Below are 9,220 nucleotides of genomic sequence, written 5' to 3'. Positions count from 1 at the left end.
AACCTCCAGGAACACGTCCGGCCAGAGTTGGCAACCCTGGCCAGTCATGCCCTTGTATCTGAGTGTTATTGACTTGCCACTAAGTCTCAAGAATCGTCTCGGCTGGACGAGTAGCCGGAAATTGGTGATTCACCATTTTGTAAACCGGCGTGAGGTTCACATTAGTCCAGAATTCACTCCCAAGGTGTTCATACCTGCGAGGCCACTTTCCATGAAGGCTTGGTTATCAACGAACGGCCTCCAGTCTATCCATGTGTCATCATCACCATTAATTCTTGCCGTGATCAGGCAGCTTCTCCTGGATCAAGGGCTCTCCTTTTCCCGTGGCCCCAGTCTCCTCCTTCCATTTTCTTGTGTGCGGTCTCTCTTCTTGCTATCCCAGGGCTCGGTGTTCTCATCTGTCATTTCCAAAACTCTGCGTTTGACCTTTGATGGCCTCCCTGTCGTATATAGAACATTGAGGGGGAAATCCTTCCAGCATCTTTTAAGTGCATTTTTGAGGTATCAAGTTGTCGGGGACTCTACCCTGTCTGGCAGTTGCCTCTGGGGACTGTCTTGCCTCCTTTTCCCTCATCCCTCACTCGCTTTTCCTCCAGTCGGCGATTACTCGATTTTTTTTTTACTTCACGTGGCTGCGATCTCTCCCCTTTCCCCTTATTGACGTCTGTCCAAATCAAGAGGCCTTCAAAGAGTTAGTGCCTCCCCCCAACATCTCTGTGCACGCTGAACCTCGAACAAAGCGTAGTCTGGGAGGGTCAGTTGGTGCCACTCTCGTGCTCTGGAGTCTAAAGGTCATGGGTTCAAGTCCCACTCTGGAGACATTGAGCACAAAAACCCCAGGCTGACACTCCCAGGGCAGTACTGAGGGAGTGCTGCACTGTCGGAGATGCCGTCTCCCAGATAGGATGTTAAAACAAGGCCCCAACTGCCCTCTCAGGTGGAACTGGTGGAACGCAAGAAAAATGATTGGGCTGGGTGAACTTTGCCCTTTTTAAAAAAAAAACCAGAAAGACTAGCATTTATAAAAAAGCCTTTCACAGGACATCCCCAAAGTGCTTTACAGTCAATGAAGTACTTTTTGAAGTGTAGTCACTGTTGTAATGTAGGAAACGCAGCAGAAAATCTGCGCACAGCAAGATCCCACAAACAGCAATGAGATAATGACCAGATCATCTGTTTTATTGATGTTGGTTGAGGGATAAATATTGGCCAGGGAAGTCCCTTGCACTTCTACAAAATAGTGCTGTGGGATCTTTTACATCCCCAAGAAGGCAGACCAGGCCTCAATTTAATTGTTGCATCTGAAAGTTAGTACCATCAGACAGTGCTGCAGCACCCCCTCAATACTGCACTGGGAGTGTCAGCCTGGACTTTCTACGACAAGTATCTGGAGTGGGATTTGAACCCAGAACCTCCTGATTCAGAGGCAAGAGTGCGCCCACTAAGCCATAGTCAGTTCAATGCCTGAGAAGATGCCGGGTTCAGTACCCTTCCTGAGTTCACTGATCACAGACAGTGCTGGCACTACAGTCAACCTCAGTTACCCTGGGCTCAGGGAGAGGAACTCCCTTCCTAGCAGCACTGTGGGAGAACCGTCACCACACGGACTGCAGCGGTTCAAGAAGGCGGCTCACCACCACCTTCTCAAGGGGCAATTAGGGATGGGCAATAAATGCCGGCCTCGCCAGCGACACCCACATCCCATGAACGAATAAAAAAAAAGGATTGCTGCTCCTGGCCTCTGCCCAGCGAGCACCGCCTGGAAATGCCCCAGTGTGAACATGGGGCGAGGACAGGATTGGGTTGGGCTACGATGCCCCCCAAGGTCGAATGGCTTGGCAGCAATGTCTGGCAGGATTCACTTACGAAAGAATGTCTATTTGCTTGATGGACCAGAGGGCAAGCAGTAGCAGAATGAGGGAAAAGGAAGATAGACAAAGTAAGACTGATTATTTCTAATGAAATCCTGGGCCAAAGTCCTGGATTTCACTCGCTCGCTGAGCCCCGCTCTCTCCGCTCACACTCGCTCGCTGAGCCCCGCTCACACTCGCTCGCTGAGCCCCGCTCTCTCCGCTCACACTCGCTCGCTGAGCCCCGCTCTCTCCGCTCACACTCGCTCGCTGAGCCCCGCTCACTACGCTCACACTCGCTCGCTGAGCCCCGCTCTCTCCGCTCACACTCGCTCGCTGAGCCCCGCTCTCTCCGCTCACACTCGCTCGCTGACGCCCGCTCTCTCCGCTCACACTCGCTCGCTGAGCCCCGCTCTCTCCGCTCACACTCGCTCGCTGAGCCCCGCTCTCTCCGCTCACACTCGCTCGCTGAGCCCCGCTCTCTCCGCTCACACTCGCTCGCTGAGCCCCGCTCTCTCCGCTCACACTCGCTCGCTGAGCCCCGCTCACTCCGCTCACACTCGCTCGCTGAGCCCCGCTCTCTCCGCTCACACTCGCTCGCTGAGCCCCGCTCTCTCCGCTCACACTCGCTCGCTGACGCCCGCTCTCTCCGCTCACACTCGCTCGTTGAGCCCCGCTCTCTCCGCTCACACTCGCTCGCTGAGCCCCGCTCTCTCCGCTCACACTCGCTCGCTGAGCCCCGCTCTCTCCGCTCACACTCGCTCGCGGAGCCCCGCTCTCTCCGCTCACACTCGCTCGCGGAGCCCCGCTCTCTCCGCTCACACTCGCTCGCTGAGCCCCGCTCTCTCCGCTCACACTTGCTCGCTGAAGCCCGCTCTCACGGCTCACACTCGCTCGCTGAACCCCGCTCTCCCCGTTCACACTCGCTCGCTGAACCCCGCTCTCCCCGTTCACACTCGCTCACTGAACCCCGCTCTCCCCGTTCACACTCGCTCGCTGAACCCCGCTCTCCCCGTTCACACTCGCTCGCTGAACCCCGCTCTCCCCGTTCACACTCGCTGAACCCTGCTCTCTCCGTTCACACTCGCTCGCTGAACCCCTCTCGCCCCGTTCACACTCGCTCGCTGAAACCCGCTCTCCCCGTTCACACTCACTGAACCCCGCTCGCCCCATTCACACTCACTCACTGAACCCCGCTCTCCCCGTTCACACTCACTGAACCCCGCTCGCCCCGTTCACACTCACTCGTTGAACCCCGCTCGCCCCGTTCACACTCACTCGCTGAACCCCGCTCTCCCCGTTCACACTCACTCGCTGAACCCCGCTCTCCCCGTTCACACTCACTCGCTGAACCCCGCTCTCTCCGTTCACACTCACCGAACCCCGCTCTCCCAGTTCACACTCACTCGCTGAACCCCGCTCGCCCCGTTCACACTCACTCGCTGAACCCCGCTCTCCCCGTTCACACTCACTCGCTGAACCCCGCTCTCCCCGTTCACACTCGCTCGCTGAACCCCGCTCTCCCCGTTCACACTCGCTGAACCCCGCACTCCCCGTTCACACTCGCTGAACCGCGCTCTCCCCGTTCACACTCACTGAACCCCACTCTCTCCATTCACTCACTGAACCCCGCTCTCTCCGTTCACACTCGCTGAACCCCGCTCTCCCCGTTCACACTCGCTGAACCCCGCTCTCCCCGTTCACACTCGCTGAACCCCGCTCTCCCCGTTCACACTCGCTGAACCCCACTCTCTCCATTCACTCACTGAACCCCGCTCTCCCCGTTCACACTCACTCGCTGAACCCCGCTCTCCCCGTTCACACTCACTCGCTGAACCCCGCTCGCCCCGTTCACACTCACTCGCTGAACCCCGCTCTCCCCGTTCACACTCACTCGCTGAACCCCGCTCTCCCCGTTCACACTCACTCGCTGAACCCCGCTCTCCCCGTTCACACTCACTCGCTGAACCCCGCTCTCCCCGTTCACACTCGCTGAACCCCGCTCTCCCCGTTCACACTCGCTGAACCGCGCTCTCCCCGTTCACACTCACTGAACCCCGCTCTCCCCGTTCACACTCGCTGAACCCCGCTCTCCCCGTTCACACTCGCTGAACCCCGCTCTCCCCGTTCACACTCGCTGAACCCCGCTCTCCCCGTTCACACTCGCTGAACCCCACTCTCTCCATTCACTCACTGAACCCCGCTCTCCCCGTTCACACTCACTCGCTGAACCCCGCTCTCCCCGTTCACACTCACTCGCTGAACCCCGCTCGCCCCGTTCACACTCACTCGCTGAACCCCGCTCTCCCCGTTCACACTCACTCGCTGAACCCCGCTCTCCCCGTTCACACTCACTCGCTGAACCCCGCTCTCCCCGTTCACACTCGCTGAACCCCGCTCTCCCCGTTCACACTCTCTGAACCCCGCTCTCCCCGTTCACACTCGCTGAACCCCGCTCTCCCCGTTCACACTCGCTGAACCCCGCTCTCTCCATTCACTCACTGAACCCCGCTCTCCCCGTTCACACTCGCTGAACCCCGCTCTCCCCGTTCACACTCGCTGAACCCCGCTCTCCCCATTCACACTCGCTGAACCCCGCTCTCCCGGTTCACACTCGCTGAACCCCGCTCTCCCCGTTCACACTCGCTGAACACCGCTCTCCCCGTTCACACTCGCTGAACCCCGCTCTCCCCGTTCACACTCGCTGAACCCCGCTCTCCCCGTTCACACTCGCTGAACCCCACTCTCTCCATTCACTCACTGAACCCCGCTCTCCCCGTTCACACTCGCTGAACCCCGCTCTCCCCGTTCACACTCGCTGAACCCCGCTCTCCCCGTTCACACTCGCTGAAACCCGCTCTCCCCGTTCACACTCGCTGAACCCCGCTCTCCCCGTTCACACTCGCTGAACCCCGCTCTCCCCGTTCACACTCGCTGAACCCCGCTCTCCCCGTTCACACTCGCTGAACCCCGCTCTCCCCGTTCACACTCGCTGAACCCCGCTCTCCCCGTTCACACTCGCTGAACCCCGCTCTCTCCGTTCACACTCGCTGAACCCCACTCTCCCCGTTCACACTCGCTGAACCCCGCTCTCCCCGTTCACACTCGCTGAACCCCGCTCTCTCCGTTCACACTCACTCGCTGAACCCCGCTCTCCCCGTTCACACTCGCTGAACCCCACTCTCTCCATTCACTCACTGAACCCCGCACTCCCCGTTCACTCGCTGAACCCCGCTCTCCCCGTTCACACTCGCTGAACCCCGCTCTCCCCGTTCACACTCGCTGAACCCCGCTCTCCCCGTTCACTCTCGCTGAACCCCGCTCTCCCCGTTCACACTCGCTGAACCCCGCACTCCCCGTTCACACTCGCTGAACCCCGCTCTCCCCGTTCACACTCGCTGAACCCCGTTCACACTCGCTGAACCCCGCTCTCCCCGTTCACACTCGCTGAACCCCGCTCTCCCCGTTCACACTCGCTGAACCCCGCTCTCCCCGTTCACACTCGCTGAACCCCGCTCTCCCCGTTCACACTCGCTGAACCCCGCTCTCCCCGTTCACACTCGCTGAACCCCGCTCTCCTCGTTCACACTCGCTGAACCCCGCTCTCCCCGTTCACACTCGCTGAACCCCGCTCTCTCCATTCACTCACTGAACCCTGCTCTCCCCGTTCACACTCGCTGAACCCCGCTCTCCCCGTTCACAGTCGCTGAACCCCGCTCTCCCCGTTCACACTCGCTGAACCCCACTCTCTCCATTCACTCGCTGAACCCCACTCTCTCCGTTCACACTCACTGAACCCCGCTCTCCCTGTTCACACTCGCTGAACCCCGCTCTCCCCATTCACACTCGCTGAACCCCGCTCTCCCCGTTCACACTCGCTGAACCCCGTTCTCCCCGTTCACACTCGCTGAACCCCGCTCTCCCCGTTCACACTCGCTGAACCCCACTCTCTCCATTCACTCGCTGAACCCCACTCTCTCCGTTCACTCTCACTGAACCCCGCTCTCCCCGTTCACACTCGCTGAACCCCGCTCTCCCCGTTCACACTCGCTGAACCCCGCTCTCTCCGTTCACACTCGCTGAACCCCGCTCTCTCCGTTCACACTCGCTGAACCCCGCTCTCCCCGTTCACACTCACTGAACCCCGCTCTCCCCGTTCACACTCGCTGAACCCCGCTCTCCCCGTTCACAGTCGCTGAACCCCGCTTTCTCCGTTCACACTCACTGAACCCCGCTCTCCCCGTTCACACTCGCTGAACCCCACTCTCTCCATTCACTCGCTGAACCCCACTCTCTCCGTTCACACTCACTGAACCCCGCTCTCCCAGTTCACACTCGCTGAACCCCACTCTCCCCGTTCACACTCGCTGAACCCCACTCTCCCCATTCACACTCACTGAACCCCGCTCTCCCCGTTCACACTCGCTGAACCCCACTCTCCCCGTTCACACTCGCTGAACCCCACTCTCCCCGTTCACACTCGCTGAACCCCACTCTCCCCGTTCACACTCGCTGAACCCCACTCTCCCCGTTCACACTCACTGAACCACACTCTCCCCGTTCACACTCGCTGAACCCCACTCTCCCCGTTCACACTCGCTGAACCCCACTCCATTCACTCACTGAACCCCACTCTCCCCGTTCACACTCACTGAACCCCGCTCTCCCCGTTCACACTCGCTGAACCCCGCTCTCCCCGTTCACACTCGCTGAACCCCACTCTCCCCGTTCACACTCGCTGAACCCCGCTCTCCCCGTTCACACTCGCTGAACCCCGCTCTCCCCGTTCACACTCGCTGAACCCCACTCTCTCCATTCACTCACTGAACCCCACTCTCCCCGTTCACACTCACTGAACCCCACTCTCTCCATTCACTCACTGAACCCCACTCTCTCCGTTCACACTCGCTGAACCCCGCTCTCCCTGTTCACACTCGCTGAACCCCACTCTCCCCGTTCACACTCGCTGAACCCCACTCTCCCCGTTCACACTCACTGAACCCCGCTCTCCCCGTTCACACTCGCTGAACCCCACTCTCCCCGTTCACACTCGCTGAACCCCACTCTCCCCGTTCACACTCACTGAACCCCACTCTCCCCGTTCACACTCGCTGAACCCCGCTCTCCCCGTTCACACTCGCTGAACCCCGCTCTCATGCCCATCTCAGAGCTCTGTAAAAACATCCATCTTTATTGTTAACTGTGATCAGTATAAGTTAACTGAGATACACGTATGATGAATTCTCGCCTTGTGCAAACATTACAGACTCATGACGAATTTTGATGGACCACCGACCTCGGACTGGAGCAGGAGCTGGATGAAGACTGGAGCCTCCGCTCGGCTTTTTCTCAGTGCCGATCGGCAAACGCCGGCCGAGGCCGTACCGAGGAAGATAATTCTGCGGCTGGCGTCAGTTCCGCTTTCATTTGTGTCCGCCGGCTTCCCGTGGCCGTGCTCCCTCACGATGGTTAGCCGCGGACGTGGAGCTGTGTTAAACCCGGCCTTGCCCGCTGCTCAGGTAACTCTCTCTCCCCTCCCACCACCCCCCCCCCTCCAAGATCCGCAAAAGTGGTCAGTTAGAGACTAATTGCCACCAGGAGGAGTGAGACGATATCACCATGTGCTGGGCTTGTCACAGAGTTGCCCCCTTTGACGTCACGTTCAATCCGCACGATGGTTAACTGATGAAGTGGAGCTTTGTTAGACCTGTACCCTCGCCCTCTGCCAAAACCAGGTCCAAATGGGCACAGCCTCGCGGTCAGTTAGAGGTTAATTGCCACGAGGTGTAGAGGTGATGCCCACATGCTTGTTACAGAGCTGCCCACTTGTGCCGAGGGTGCGTTCCGCCAATGAGCCTTGCCCGCCATGCCCCAAATGGCATGCCCTTGATGTCTGCCGGACCGTCCCATGGCAGCACCACCAGAGGGTGACCCGTCCACGGGGAGAAGGAAAGCACTAGATTGCACTGGAGAGGGTACAGAGGAGATTTACGAGGATGTTGCCAGGGCTGGAGAATTTTAGCTATGAGAAAAGATTGGATTGGCTGGGGTTGTTTTCTTTGGAACAGAGGAGGCTGAGGGGAGATTTAATTGAGGTGTACAAAATTATGACGGGACCAGATAGAGTGGATAGGGAGGACCTATTTCCCTTAGCAGAGGGGGTCAGTGATGGGGAGCATAGATTTAAAGTAATTGGTAGAAGGATTCGAGGGACGAGTCGGAGCGCTGCCAGGGAGCCACATCGGCCTGGACGACAGTCGCCAACCCTCCAGGAATGCCCTGGAGTCTCCAGGAATTAAAGGTTCATCTCCTGGTCACTGCTGCCAGCAAAAACCCGGGAGATAAATCATCGGGGGCATCGAACAGAATTGCGTGCCTTTTGAATGTTCTTCAAACACTTTTGCTATTTGTTGTAAAAATACACGACGGTCAGCTTGATCGCATGGCAGCACCCCACCCCCCATCTGCTTTTGCTCTTTTATTCGCCCGTCCTCTCGAGTTCCTTTCCTCTGTCGGTCTGTCGTCAGGCTGTCCTGTCACAAAGAAAGAACTTGCATTTATATAGCGCCTTTCACGGCCTCAGGACGTCCCAAAGCGCTTCACAGCCAGTGAAGTACCTTTTGAAGGGTAGTCACTGTTGTAATTTAGGAAACGCGGCAGCCAATTTGTGCACGAGATAATGACCAGATCATAGAACCATAGAGAGTTACGGCACAGACGGAGGCCATTCGGCCCATCGTGTCGGTGCCAGCCAAAAAAGAGCTATCCAGTTTAATCCCACTTTCCAGCACTTGGTCCGTAGCCCTGTAGGTTTCGGCACTTCAGGTGCACATCCAAGTACTTTTTAAATGAGTTGAGGGCTTCTGCCTCTCCCGCCCTTTCAGGCAGTGAGTTCCAGACCCCCACCATCCTCTGGGTGAAAATATTTCTCCTCAGCTCCCCTCTAATCCTTCTACCAATTACTTTAATCTATGTCCCCTGGTCACTGATCCCCTCTGCTAAGGGAAATCGGTCCTTCCTATCCACTCTATCGAGGCCCCTCATAATTTTATATACCTCAATTAAATCTCCCCTCAGCCTCCTTTGTTCCAAAGAAAACAACCCCAGCCTATCCAATCTTTTCTCATAGCTAAAATTCTCCAGCCCTGGCAACATCCTCGTAAATCTCCTCTGCACCCTCTCTAGTGCAATCACATCTTTCCTGTGATGTGGTGACCAGAACTGTACGCAGTACTCAAGCTGTGGCCTAACCAGTGTTTTATAAAGTTCTAGCATAACCTCCCTGCTCTTATATTCTGTGCCTTGGCTAATAAAGGAAAGTATCCCGGATGCCTTTTTAACCACCTTATCTACCTGTCCTGCTACCTTTA

At 57.7% G+C, this 9,220-nt stretch overlaps 1 protein-coding gene across 1 annotated transcript in view; it reads right to left on the bottom strand.

The window, feature by feature from the left end:
• Positions 1-7,021: 7,021 nt before the first annotated feature.
• LOC137336111 (cholesterol 25-hydroxylase-like protein) overlaps positions 7,022-9,220 on the bottom strand; it is a 42,741-nt gene continuing 40,542 nt past the window's right edge. The window contains exon 2 of the mRNA XM_068001600.1: positions 7,022-8,383. The gene's annotated coding sequence lies outside the window, so the exon portion shown is untranslated. The remainder of the gene's footprint in view (positions 8,384-9,220) is intronic.

Source organism: Heptranchias perlo, chromosome 20 (genome assembly GCF_035084215.1).
Source record: "Heptranchias perlo isolate sHepPer1 chromosome 20, sHepPer1.hap1, whole genome shotgun sequence".
NCBI lineage: Eukaryota > Metazoa > Chordata > Chondrichthyes > Hexanchiformes > Hexanchidae > Heptranchias > Heptranchias perlo.
This window is presented reverse-complemented; position numbering and strand designations above follow the sequence as displayed.